General features: G+C 37.0%; 1 protein-coding gene across 7 annotated transcripts in view; it reads left to right on the top strand.

Annotated features, from left to right (window-relative positions):
• ESRP2 (epithelial splicing regulatory protein 2) overlaps positions 1–14392 on the top strand; it is a 97694-nt gene that overhangs the window by 20680 nt on the left and 62622 nt on the right. For all 7 annotated transcript variants that reach the window (XM_064160428.1, XM_064160426.1, XM_064160431.1 and 4 more), the window contains exon 2: positions 9853–9915. The gene's annotated coding sequence lies outside the window, so the exon portion shown is untranslated. The remainder of the gene's footprint in view (positions 1–9852; positions 9916–14392) is intronic.

Raw genomic sequence — 14392 nt, 5'->3', positions numbered from 1 at the left:
ATCTGAACAATGATTGAAGTGATGGAATTAAAGGGAAGGATGCCATAAAGTCTACTAGTACAGGCTGAACAGTCACAACTCTAAGTGAGGAAGATTACATATCTGTTACAACTGTAAAATCCACTTAAATTTAATAGACATAAGCTACCTGAACTTCATCTTGATTGTGAAGATAACTGGTTATGCTCCAGTTTTGGCTGCAACTACCTAACTACTAATAGTGTATAAAACTAAGTCCATCACTGTTTTCCATTGGCTGTTAACTAGCACACACTAACTGCACAGAGACATCTAGAAACATTAGTGCATTGCAGTTATGGATGTCCATAAAGTGAGCTGTATGTCCTGCTTAAACAGGATTAGTAGCTTGAACTGCTCTTAGTAAACCATAACATGAAAAACCTGTCTTGTAATTTCTGTATAGCAGACCTGTTCTTGATGTAGCACATCATATAAAAAGCCAAATAACAAATTTTCAGAGAATTAAGAATTTGAACTGTTACTTATGGCCCGTTACTGACCTGGTGGTGCAACAGTTGGAGAACAGCTCTGTGAAGATCACTTGCAGTCATTAACTCCTCATGTTAAGATGTGGCAGTGCATACAATCTAAACGCATGCTGCAGATTCTGTATCTTAACTGTACTACGTAACTTCGTGACTGGATTGTTAACATTCACTGTATAATTCCCTGTTGACCTTGGTGAATAGTAGCAGAAACTTAGAAGTCACTTGCATTTCTTTAAATATCGTAACTAATGAATTATGGCCATCCATTAGTTTTACAAGTAAAGCCACAAACCTTCAGCTGTGCTGTAGAAGGGATAGCAGAGCAATGTTTTTATGTGCCTTGTTCTCTCCTGCCACCATGTGGCTCTTCCGTATAAGAAAGTAATTACTAGACAGTCACTGAAGCAAGTGCTGAGGTACTTTATTCTTTCCTTGAGTTACGAGTTGTAGTTTTGAGGTTTACAAAACCTCACAACAGTATACTAAGCATCTAAGTCCATTTCAGAATGGACATACTTCTTTTCTTACTCTTCAGGAACCCAAGTCCACACTGTTTCACATTTGGCAGGCTGAGAATATTTGACAGAATGTAATTACCTCATGCCAGTTTGTGAAAAGCCTGCACTGGAAGTGGCTGTTTTTTTTCAGGTATGCACGTTGAGCTAGTCCCTGGCTCGTGAATATAAGTAGCTCGTATCTCATCCCAGGAGTTAGCACTGATTGCTAGGCTCCTGGTAGTTTTGAGGTGCTCTTAAAAAGTTGCAAAAGGTCTTTATTTCATTGTCATAAAATTAGGAATAGGTTTTGCAGTCCTAGGTATGTCCATGATAAGAAAATAAACAGAAATTTTCCCTAAAAACTCACAAACAAATCAAAAAACAGAATCAAAAGAGATTTGATTCTAAATCCCCTTCTTCTCTGCTACAATGTTTAGCTTCTGTATGTAATGCATTTAGAGTCTATGTATGAATGAGGCTTGATTTAATCCTCTCTGTCATGTTGAGTAGCATTTTGCTGATTGGTTAAACCTACTTTTAAAAAGATCAGAAGGAGAAAAGACTGCTTTTGCTGAAGTTCTCATAAGTAACCCCTAAATGAATTGAAGGGTTTTGCCCACACCTTACCTAAATTACCCATTCTATTCTAGGACTTGCATTGTATATTACACTAAAATCCAGCCATTTCACATTACCCACCTTACTTTGCTCTGTGATAATCAAAGCTATATGAACACTGAAGATTTTATTTTTCTGTAGGTTTACTCAGGGCTACTGTCTGTGGTTTTATAGGCAGGGTTGGTCCAAGGGTCAAGCCATGAAGTCAGTCTGTATGTCACAGTCAAGATCAAATCCACTGAGAATCATCAGAATCAGGCACACTTCAGCAACAACCAAACAGGCCTACAGTAATCAGTCAGAACCAGAAAGGATAAAGAGTGAAGAGCCTCAGTTTATATGGGCTCCAGGACCTACAGGCAGGGACTGGGAAGACTTCAAGTGGAACTCTTCAGGGTCATTACGGGTTATTAGTGCACTCAAGGACATGGTAGATTTTCAGCAGAAAGGGAAATGCCAAATAAAGAAGATTATTAATGGCATTATCCATGAGTATATTCAAATTATTAATGGAATAATGTCCACAAACCTCAGTTGATATTTTATGTAATGACTTAAATTGAGCAGCTTCAAAAAAAAAGTGTTGGTTTTGCATTTTAAAGTTTCAAGGTGGCCACTTTTTCACCTATGTTTATGTTCCTTGTAAATTTACTCTTCCTTTAATGTAAGCACCTTGGAGTCTTTTTCCTACATCAACCACTTTTTCTTTCCATAAGTCTTCAAGTCTTATCACAGTTTATCTGTTTAGAACATAGGAAGATATTTTGTTTCTTTTGAGATATAAATAATTAAGTCTTAGATTTTCACCAGTGGAGCTAGATGTAAGTTCCGTGAGCAGAGGAGCTAGGAGAGCTTACACTGTGCTGATCACAAAGATGTTATCACAAACTGCTCTGAGAATTTCACCTGCTTTGGATCACTGAACTTCAACTGGAATTAACCAGATGAATAAATAGCCCAGTGTAACTGATGGATTGGCTCTGTGATACGATCTTTCATTTCATTTTGATGAATGCCATTGGTTAAATAAAGTTAAATTGTGTCCAAACCACAATAGCAAAAAAAAAAAAAAAAAAAAAAAAAAAAAAAAAAAAAAGCAAGCTTGGTATGTGTTTAAAAACATTATGATGCATTTCCCAAGCAGCAGATTCATATTGCATTGGCTAAAAAACACTTTGGACATTTGGACATGTAAATAGTTTCAGACACACTGACAGTTTCACGGAGAGGTAGCAATGTTATTTTAATGGTGCTATGCACAAATATTAAGCTATATTGAAGGGAATTAAGCTGCGGAAGAAGGCTACACAGCATTTTCTTGCCTTTCTTGCTGGTAGATGAGGGAAGTAATGGAGTTGAGGAGCCAGAGCTGACCTGACAGCATGTTCTGTTTTGCGCTTTCCTCACACGCATGTTCACTTTTTATGCTTCTGATGCTGTTGTAGTTGCTTAGTTCCTAAATGTCTGGCACAGCTTGGAAATGCTTTTTCTGAAGGAGCTGGAACACTGCTAGTCCAGGCCAGGCATCTGCCCATGTGGCTTCACACTGTGCCACAGACTTCCCAGCTCTACAGTGCTGAGTTTGATCATTTCTATCTGTTTTTCAGCACATCAGAATATTGTAGTGAGGCAATGGTGAGTAGATGCAATCCCAAAGGTCTCATCTTGCAATCATGTTTTGTACACCAAGGAAATCCTTTCATGTTTTCTATGTTTACAGGCAAAATTAAACACCCTGAGTGTGGCATAGAAGAACTTAGGAAGTGTTTTCATACTTTCAAGCTAAGTTTAAACACAGGCTTACTTTTCCCCTTAGCTGCCACCTCCTAAAACCACTTCCTTTTCTTTCTACTTCTCCTTTCCACATGTGAAGTAGCTCACTATCATTCCTGTTTAAGGAGAAGTACGAAGATCTCTCTGATCCCAGATAGAGGCTGAAACTGTGATTTGGAAACTTGCTTCACATCAGCATTTTGCTATAAAGTGGACCACAATTTTTTTTTTTTTCTGAATCATAAGATAAAGATTAACCTCTTCAGCTGGGAACTTCCCAGTTCTACTTCTGTAGAAATAGTAATTATTGGAAAATCCAATGGCAGGAAAACCTCAGAATTTATCTCGTTTTCTGCAACACCATGAACTGCTTTGCACTGTTCGTTATCTACCTCTGATGTGTGTAATTAATGACTACATGATAGCAAATAAACTAATACAGCATAAAAGTATTTTTTTCTTTAAGAAAGAAGGATCTTAACCTGTATAAGAAGTGGTCCAGGAAATGTAAATTTGCTTCTTTGCAGTGGCTAGAGAATTAAAGAGACAACATTGAATCAACAAAAAAACAGGCAGATACCATAGTAAGAAAAGCAGTGAAAATTAAGAAATACTTCTCTTCTGAATTTCTAACTGGCCTATGAAAGCCAGGGCTGCAGGTGTTCATGGAAGTAAGCAGTGTTGCAGGAATTTTAAAACGCTTTAATTTTATGACCTGTTATACAAGCTAAGGCAATGATACAGAGTAACCCTATCTACTGCCTCAGGATATGAGCTGGGGGTCAAGAGGGCACTCTTTTTAATGCCTCAACATTACCTGTATCTTAGAAGATTTTTGCTTGTGGTTTTTTTTTCTGAGTAGAATTCACTTCCTAGAAACCTAAGATGTTTGATGATTCTGGACAAAGGGTTCAGTTTTGTATTTAATGTAAAATATTTCTGTAGAAATTCCATCATGGTCAAAATGCAAGGTAAGACAAGATTTGTGATCCACTGCTGCCTTAATGACCTGCATGTAAGCAAAGCCCTCTGCAAAACAGAGAGTGCTGTTTGTGATACAAGTCTGTGCTAGCATTGCTCCAGTTAATAGATAGGAAAATGGAAGGTACAAGCATCAGGGCAAGAGTTAGAAAAGTGTAATAATATGTTACCGTAGTTAACTGTAGGTCTAAGAAAATTATCAACAATACAGCACAGATGGGAAAAGTACTTCTAGAATTTCATTGTTAAAATACATTGCTTTTTGTTTATAGAATTGGCAGTTCAGAAAGGTAGACTTCTTAAACTGATATGCAATTAAATTTAGTAGGGTTTTGCAAGTGGCTTCCTGGATTGAGAATAAAAGAGAAGTAATAACAGAGAAAGGTCCATTCAAATGATAGGTTAAAATTTAAAAGCTAGCATTTTCTCAGAGTATAGTTAGAATTAACACATAGTTTTATATATATATGAAATATATATTAAGTCTATAAAAAATTACTTTGCAGGTAAAACTTCCCACATCTTAAGGAAAGCTTTTGATTGCAAAAGTCTCTAAAGATGTTTTAAACAAAAGTAAGGCCTGTATAGTCAAAGAGCACTTTTTAACCTGGAAAAGTCATTTTGCATTAACTGAAAAATAACAGTCTTCAGAGTGAACACTTACTCTTTAGGTATTTGAATTCAGCATCTCTCAGAGGTCAGACTGCTGTTATTCTTGCATTTACAGAGAAGATCATACCTAAAAAGTGGTTTGTGCCCATCACATATAATCCCTCTATTCAGAAATGAGCCTGGAGGCTATCTTAAATGCCTTAGAAGCCCATGGAACAAAAGGAGTGTTTTTTATTCTAGTTTCAGACTAGAACCAAAGGCATTGTAGACTCAGACTTGTAGCAGATCAGGAATGCACTCTGAGGCCTTTTTCATGGATAATGCAGTCTTTAATACTTTTAAAGAACTCTGCTGTATAATCCCTGATTTTTACTTTTTGAAAATATGTTTTCTGGTATCTTGTGTTATGATTTGTTGTTTTAACATCAGACCTCTACAATTATGTTTCATTTTGGTCATATATGTTCCATTTAGATATAAAGAGCACAATAGTGCAAGATAGATTTTTTTAGATTAATTTCATTTGGGGCAACTTCTACTTCAGAGAAGCCAAAGAAGGTGAAGGCTACATTGTTTATATATCTAATGGCTCCTTCTCTAGAGACATTCAAAACCTGCCTGGATGTGTTCCTATGTGACCTACTCTAGGTGATCCTGCTCTGTCAAGGGGATTGGACTCAATGGTCTTTTGAGGTGCCTTCCAACCCCTAATATTCTGTGATTCTATGATCTAAAATGGATTTCCTTTTCAGTTCACCCCATATTTATCTCTGGTATTACATTACTTTCAGGTATTTATCATAGACAGCTTTCTTCGGGAGCTTAAACATTGTCTCCAAGTTGGACTGCCCATTAGGTATCATATATAAAGGAAAGAACCCAGTGGGAAGCTGGTTTTGCTGACCTATTACTCATGCCTTCGCAGCTCTTCTTTTTTCAGCCTGCTGCTCAGTATGTTGAACTGGGTGGATGCTGCAGGTGACACACAGCTCTTTCACTGAGCTTTCAGTTTTAGGTACACACCTATCTCATTGCCTCAGGCATTGTTTCTTTTATAACCTACAGTTGTCACATATGCACTAGAACAAAGAGAAGATGGTACATATTTAGAAAAGACCATAGAATCATTAAGGTTGGAAAAGACCTCTAAGGTCATCAAGTCTGACTTTCTTCACTAGGAAGTGACCACTTTTTGTAATGATCTAATGAATGGTTGTTTTACCTTTTGTTCAAACAACACAAGGACCCAGTCAGTATATGCTAACATTCTGTGTTGTGTGCGTATATCTATCTGCAGGCGCGCACAGTGTTGGATATAGGGAGAGTCTGTTCTTATTTTTCTACATTATTTTTACTAAAGTTATAAGTCAAGTAAATGCATGTTATAAAAGCAAGAAAAAGCTCTAGTTGTGTGTAAAGAGTTGTGCAAGGGGTTTGTTCCTGCATAACCGTTGCATGCATTATTGACTCTCATTGATTTTAATATGACCACTCCCAGGCTTAAAATCAAGTATGTGCTGAATATTTAGAGTTTCAGAGGAACCAAAGTGTAAAAATCTTCCTAAACAAGGAGCTAGTCACAAGGATTTTTTTTTTTTTCCTTTTGGAGACGTTTCTTAAGATATATTTTACTTTACATGATGTTATTTCTGGTATCTGCAATACTTTCCTCATGTGTATCTATTGCCATGTGCATATGTGTTTGAAATACAAACTGCATCTACTATGTAAAGATGCTGAAAAATTGTAACTCTCAGGTGGAAATCATTTTGTACATTAGAAAAGAAGAGTCCAAAATGGTCACCCAACCTGATGTTTCTCTTGTACACAAGTTCTTGTTGGCTAACCAAGTATCATGAAGTCTGCCTTTGTGTAGCAATAGCACATCAAAAACTAGAGAAAGAGCAGGTTGCAGACAGCTTCTGCAGAGCATGTGATGTGCTGCATGTTCACATCGTAGCATGCCCTGTAGTAGCTTGTTTGTGCATCAGTGCCTACTGGCAATGGAATCCTTGTTTCACCTTTTGTTCAAACTTCATTTAATAGGGGCAAGCAGGGTATGTCTTAAAAGCTTGATGCTGTCAAAAAGGTCTCTCTGCCCTACACCCTTCTTTAACCCTATCTACTCTTGGCTATGTGATCCCACTGCTTACCTGGAACCACTTCAGGAATGCATGTGACTGCAGGTTGTTCAACCTGGTCACACAGCAGAAATTTTACCTTTGCTCATCTTCCAAAGGTGTATATTTTTGTCAGGTTATTGAGTTTTGTTGACTGACATTGAGATCAATCTGATAAACTCCAGAGACAACAAGAGAGAAAAGAGAAAGAAGTTAGAAAGAGGGGACAGAACTCTATGCTTTCCTTCCAAGAACTGTTAATTTGTCTCACTCACTTGTCACCACCTGGACTCCCTCTTTAGCTTGTAGAAAGGAGTAAGTAGCTACTGAAGTAATTTAGAGGAAGACCTTATCTATTAATTGAATCAAATATTAAGATTACTTTCCCAGTTTATCTTCTTAAATAAAAAGGTTTAATTTAATCTTTCTTATACCAATTTTAACCTCCATAGCAAGATGGAAAACATTCTATGACCCACAGTGACTTTTTTCCGTTGTTGATCATCTTTCTGGTGACATTTTCCCCTCTTAGTACACCTTCTGTTTTCATTTCCAGGCATTGGAGAGGGCATTTTATTTTTTTTTTTAAATTGAACTCATTCAATACTTACTTTGAAGTTTTCCTTCAGTGTGTGACTTTGTTTATAATTCTTCCCACTCCATCATTTTTATAACAATGTATCTTTTGTTCTCATTGTTATTTCTTTTCTAGGTATATAATCGTGCTTGCATTCTTCTGTAGTTGCTTTGGCTACATCTTGGCTACATCTTGGGCTATAATGTTTGAATTCTCTATTATGAATGATGTTTGCTATTGGACAACACGGTTCTGTCTACATTTGCTTACTTTCTCTACAACATTTAAATTGGGGTATTTTTCCAGTTATGTACTTTTTTCTCTTTCAGATGCCTCCTCCCCACCCCACCCCCCAAAATAAAGGTTGTGACAGAGAAAGGCGTCATCACTAGCACCTAGGGAAAAAAAGCCTCATGAAAAATAAGAGACAGCATTTTTTAACAACCAAACTTATTCACGCATTTCTTCAAGCCCTGTTGAATAAACTGAGTCAGAGATTTGTCTTCTTCCTAGCGTTGCAGATCTAGCCAAGTGTTTGGTTCAGAAGGAGTTTCTGTTAGCCTAAGGATTTAAATTTCTCCAGTTCTCTAATATCTTACATCTGTATCTCCATGAACAGGAGACACCCTCAAATGAACCGCAGCATGTTTTTATGATAGAGATCAGGTAGCACAGGGACCATGTTGTGGAAGAGGGTTGGGGCTGTAGGTTGGAGGGTTTCAGGCTGGGACTAAGAGGTGTCCATCTTCAGCGAGATGTGGGAAGAAAAGGGAAGCTGCTGCACTACTCAGAAAATGTATAGAGAGCTCACTGTATGGAAGCAGTTGGGTAAATCTCACTTTCAGTGCCTGAAACTTAATAGGTCTGAAGACGACTTAGAGATTTTTACATTCCCATGTTGCCTTTCAGATAAGAATTCTTTCTGAAGTTATAGACAGAAAAGATAGTAGATTAAGTAACCTCTTTGGGATTTTTTAGAAATTTGATTGTTAATTTGGAAATAGAATCAAGACTTTCTGATTCTATGGCAGCTCTCCTCCCATTAGATTGTCTTTCTCATGTACGTCATGCTACTATGCTCATGCTTTTGATGTACTTGTTCTTTGTAATCTCCCCTGACAGTTATAATATACATAATGATTTTAAACTGTTTTTTTCTCTGACAACCACTCTCATGTTTCCTCTTCTCCTTGTTTCCTTAGCTGCATCTTTCAGAAATTCAGGTCCCTCCTCTGAGAGACTTTACAGCACTTTTGTCATGTTGATGCTGAAAGAAGGAAGCTCACAATATAAAATATTGGAAGAAGGGTAAAAAAGATGGGTTTGAGCTGTTGTGTCAGAGAGGCATTAGTAGAAGTTCTACTAAGCTTATGTCTTGTAAAACTATCCCACAAATTTTCCTTTTGTCATAAATTGCACATGAAAGCAAATTCAGTATTTGACAGCAAAGGCTATACTGAAAGACAGAACTGATCAGTTTTGCTCAGTATTTTGTATGTCTGTTTTCTTGCCTTTCACCCTCTTAAATGCATGAGCTCAAACATAAATTGAATAGTCTTTCCAACTACAAAACAATTCTGCTTTGTGACCTCCTGTCACTTGTCTTTGAACACTGTGTGAGCTACTACTGCAATAATGAAGTTTGCTCTCTGTAAAGTCTGTCTCAAACTGTTGCTGAATAAAGCATAAGTGCTTTTGGAAGAGTTATGGAAGCTTTCATCTCTATTGATCCTGTACATCCCTGACATACTAAGATGAGAATTCCAAAGATTTAGAATGCTGTTATTCAAGTAACGAGCCATAAAGAGTTATTTTCTCTTCTGGGCCAGTGTTTTCTGAGCCTGTGTACATAAATAATGCTTCCATTGTTAATCATTAAAATAGCAGTGTTAAAAGAGTTGCTTTGGTCTATGAATGTCCAGATGAGTTTTATTTTGCTGATGTGATTCCCCTAAAAATACACAAAAATAGCAGACATTCACAGGATGAGGAGCAGTGTATGTCTATGCACAGAAAGCATATTAGAAATTAGGAATAAATGGAGTTTCTCCTTAGAAAATTCAGGAATTTATTATTTTCTTTATACAATCAGATTAGTTTATTATAGTGAAACTTAGTTGATCTGATAGAGTTTGGTGTATTATGTTTCCTTTCCTGTTTTACAGGTGATTGAATTTTTCCCTTGGGATATGAAGTAAGAACTGAAGTAAGAGAGCTCCTTTCCCAAAGTAAGACAAATAAAATGAAAATTTACTACATCTAACAGCTTTAAAGAAAGAACAGCTTTGCTCTAAATTTCATTAAACTCAGTTTGAATCTGAAAAACCAAAGATGAGTTGTGCACAGCACTGCCGTGAATATAACTGAAAACTAGGCAACTTTGCTCTTGGCACATGGACATTACCAAATACAATCCCAGTATCAAATAGAAGAGAGACAGCAGTAGCCAGCTTTCTGTGTCATGTTCTTTTAATCAATTGCAGTGAGATTTCTTTCATTTACTACATTGCAATAGCTGTAGCAGACTAATATAATGGAGGAAGCAAGAAACAACACAGACTGACAAGTCTAGATATTTGCATAGTTAGTAGACTTCCTGAAGCTAGAAGTAAACAGTCATTATGGTATCAAAATTCTCTGCATGCAATCCTCCTCTCCACCATTAATTGGCAATTTACTGTAAGCATCAAAGTGAAAACGTGTCTTAAGGTTGGATTTTACTGATTAATTTCAGCAGGGGTTTCTAGGTTTAAGGGATAGTGTGAAAGGCAAGTTTTGGCATAAATAATTAAATAAACAAACAAACAGCAACAGCTGGTATCTATCAGGAAATACTGGGATGTCAGTTAAAAACAAGTGTGGAGGACCTAACTGGTTGGGGCATATAAATGTAAGGATGAGCAAGGGACCAAAAATAAAAGAGAAGTGGTTAGCAGAATCTCTGGATGATCTTTTAAGATTTAAGTTAAAACCAAGTATGTGTATAACTAGTGTACAAATCAGTTTTGCATACCTTCTGATTATTTTTTGTGGTGTTCTGGTTACTGCCATAGCAAGAGTTGATTGTGCACAGTCTGCAGAACTGTGTAAAGTAGTTGGGAATCTGGTCTGTGTATGCAGTTTTCTCTCTCAGAGACAATTTACAAAGTTTGCTCACCTTATACATCTATCTTCATGTGTGGTCCTTGGTGGTGATAGTACAACTGTTTGCGAACCTACATGATTAAGGAGATCAGGGAAATATCTGTGTTAAAAATAATCCTTTTTCACAGAGTCATCTTAATCCTTAATATCCCACGAAAAAGAGTTATTTTAAACACAGGTCAATTACCTGGTATGTTTCATCACACAGCCCCACAAGCAGTTGTATGAACCACTGCACTAAGCCGCAGAACAGGGACAAGGGAACTTACTAAACAGACTTTACTACATAAAGCACAGAACATCAAGAAAGTCCCTTCCCTCCAGCATCTGACAAGAAAATTTTTGTTTTCACATTTTTGCAGCAGAGAAATGTGCTTTATTTCTTTGATGTGAGCCACTAGAGAGCAGCAAATATGTCAAGAGTGACTTCTGTAGATGTAGCCAGTAAACTAAAATAAGGTTATCAAAGATAATTATAGGGAAAGAAGCAGAACTGGAGCACTACTTGCCTGATTTTCTTACAGATACATTCTGTTTGCTTTATTGCTACAGTTGCAAATAGACAGTACACATTTTCAGGTGTAATTCTACAGGTTATTACTTTTCAGTGCCCTTTGAAAAGACATCTAATCCACTCGCAAGCTTAATCAAGTGCTTAATCATTGTCACAAATAACAGTTGACCAGTTGGAAAGGCAGGAGGCATAGGAACAAATCGTTGCTAGTGAGAAAGTTTATCTAAATGAAAATTTGTCAGTGAGTCTTAAAATAGGAAGTAGATTACAATCTGGTTTGTGTTGTCAAATCGTAGACATTGCTTATCCTCAAGTGTTCTTCCTGAAAATAAACTTGTCTGAACTGGCCCTTTGAATTTCAGAATCAGCAGAGAGGTGGAGCTTAAAGGATGTGGAAATTAAGTCTAGCCTGAGCTATTACAGGTGATATCTTATTTCTCTGTAGACACTTTTAGCTTTTAAGAATGCAATTTTACACCTTTTAAAATAACTTTCTTAGTTAGGTCTCCAGGGTAGGATCAAAAATATGTCTGATAAAGCTAAATTACATTATATTCTTTTGATCGTGAAGGCTGCCTGTATACACTAAGCAAGCTTTGCTATAGCTGGGAGGCAGGATTACTCTCTTACATTAAGAACAACACTAATGGCTGCAGTCACAGCATGCACTGTCTTATCCGACTGCTGTATGCCCTTGTCTTTACTTGGGAAGAAAGGGAGAAGAATGGAGATGATATGCAGTTTTATTGGGGTAAATAACATGGAAGAAAAAACCTTTAATATAACTTTGCTAAATAGTAAAAAACAAAACAAACAACATCAACAGAACAAACAAACAAACAAAAAACCCACAACAACAAAAACCTCCAGATACAGGCTCATTTGTTTGCTATTGCAGACCACATAGCTCTGGTGGGTGAACTCTAGCATTGCCCAGACTAGAAAGTTGCAAAGCCTTGTTAACACCATTCTGTAGGAAAGACTATTGAACAGTTTTCTGTTCTGTGATACTATTTCAATCCCACTTATTTAATAATTAAATTTCATCAGATCTTGGATGACAGACTTTCCTAACATTTCCTTTCTTGTAAGAATATCCCAGCCTGCCACCCCAAGATATCAAGAGACAACAACAAAGCAAAGGCAACAGATAAGTTCTTTAACTTGGCACAAGCAATACTTTGGAAATCATTTAATGATTATTTCAGAACATTCTGAAAGGATCTTAAAACATGAACCTTATGTCACAGTTAACAGCCTGAGGCTGCACTGGCATTAAGAAGCTCAAAAAAGAAGCATTGTGGATTTTATTTTTAAGGGCAATCTATATCTTCTATAGAGTGTAAAATTTTGCAAATTTGGTTTCCTCTTTTAGAGTATGTCTTTGGTCCACTGTTTTGACCTTTTGAATATGTCTTAAAGTAATAAGAAACCTTATCTTTTTGTTCCTCGTATCACAATTTTCCAGTGACTGTGACTGAACATACCAAACATACTTGCACGCTGACAGGTGGGGTTGGTATTCTCCCTTGGGGCAGGGCTGGTGAATCTCAGGTTGTAAGTAAAAACATGTCTGTTGCAGTGAGTGATTGCTCCTGGGAAGAGCTTACTTCAGCGGTGGTGTTAGTCCGACTAGCAGTGAAGCTGGTTCTTCCCTTTGTGTCAATTTGGAATGCAAATTAAGAGTATCAGAAGAAAAATATTTTGACAGACTCCTAACTGGACAACAAAATGATTGGAGCTTCTGAGAGTTTGAAGTTTCAGGTCACCAGATGAACTATGAAGTAGATACTTTAAATACAGCTTTCCTTTTCCATTGTGGTGATCACTGGTTTTCACATGTGAACTAGCACATATTGCTATTTATTTTGCTTAAAATGAGAAGAAAATTACTTGGTTCTGTTTTTAGCCTCGACTCAGGACATGGTTTAATGATCTGGTCCAGCCTAGCTTCAGCTGGCTCACAAGATCTCTAGATCTATATCTTCTACTGTCTCTGCTCAGATGGTGACTCAGCTTGGATTCTTTACACAAAAGTGTTAAATATAAAGTACTCTGAGATAGTTAAGAGTATTGTTTCCGTCGTTGTCAAAGTGTGGATGAACTGGGCTATGGGAAATTTTGAAAAACAACCTGTATTACACTCAGTTACACTGGATAATACTCAGAGAAGACTTTCTTTTTAAATCATAGGCTTAGTGTGGAAGAATCTCAGAATAAGATCAGGACCACAAAAATAAATGTGACAATTAACATCACAAAGCTTATCTATACACAGCTGCTCTATCAGTCTTCAGGGTTCTAAACCATCACAAGGAAGGCCATGTAGGTAATTGCAAAGTAATTCGTTCTTACCCATAACAAAGACCAAATATCACACTTGATTACACTAAAACATATATAGATGAATACTCAGGATTGGGAATCTTTGTTCTTCTGTACTTAACAGTACTGTTCAGAGAATCTGAAATCACCTAGAAGCTTTTTTCCTATACAGTTCAATTAAAATTTAGAGATAGCATAGATGAGTGACTGTTAAGCTTGGAGAGTGCTGTTATCAGTGCTGTTTGCAACACTGCCTTCCTATTCAGTGGTTTTGTCTCCAATTACTGCACCATCACCTGTTGGGATACCCAGAGGGCTTGTTCCTCTGCCACCAGTACAGGAAATAGCTCGTGAAGGAAACAGTAAAGGGATTTTACTATGCTTTGTGTGAAAAGGGGAGTGAGACAGGAAGGAAGGTAAAAGAAGTTGCAATGCACTTTTGGTTTAGGAAGCTCAAAGGCAAACTAAGCGATCCCTGTACCAGTACTTGTGGTCTGTGCATATTGGTTTGTTTCCTTTCCTGGTCAGATAAGGGGAATTTCTATCAATTCTTTCTGTAATTTCTCTGAGGTTCAAAGAAACCTCAGGTGAAGACTCACATAAATATATTCCCCCATACAGCTCACTCAGAATTGCACAGTGTAAATATTACCTAATAACACATTCATAGTAGCTGGTGTTTTATAGTATCAAGAGTTTTAGAGAGTCTGAGTATTGATTTT

Source organism: Pogoniulus pusillus, chromosome 20, assembly GCF_015220805.1.
Source record: "Pogoniulus pusillus isolate bPogPus1 chromosome 20, bPogPus1.pri, whole genome shotgun sequence".
Taxonomy (NCBI): domain Eukaryota; kingdom Metazoa; phylum Chordata; class Aves; order Piciformes; family Lybiidae; genus Pogoniulus; species Pogoniulus pusillus.
Note: the sequence above shows the minus strand (reverse complement) of the source record. Positions and strands in the feature narration are given on the sequence as shown.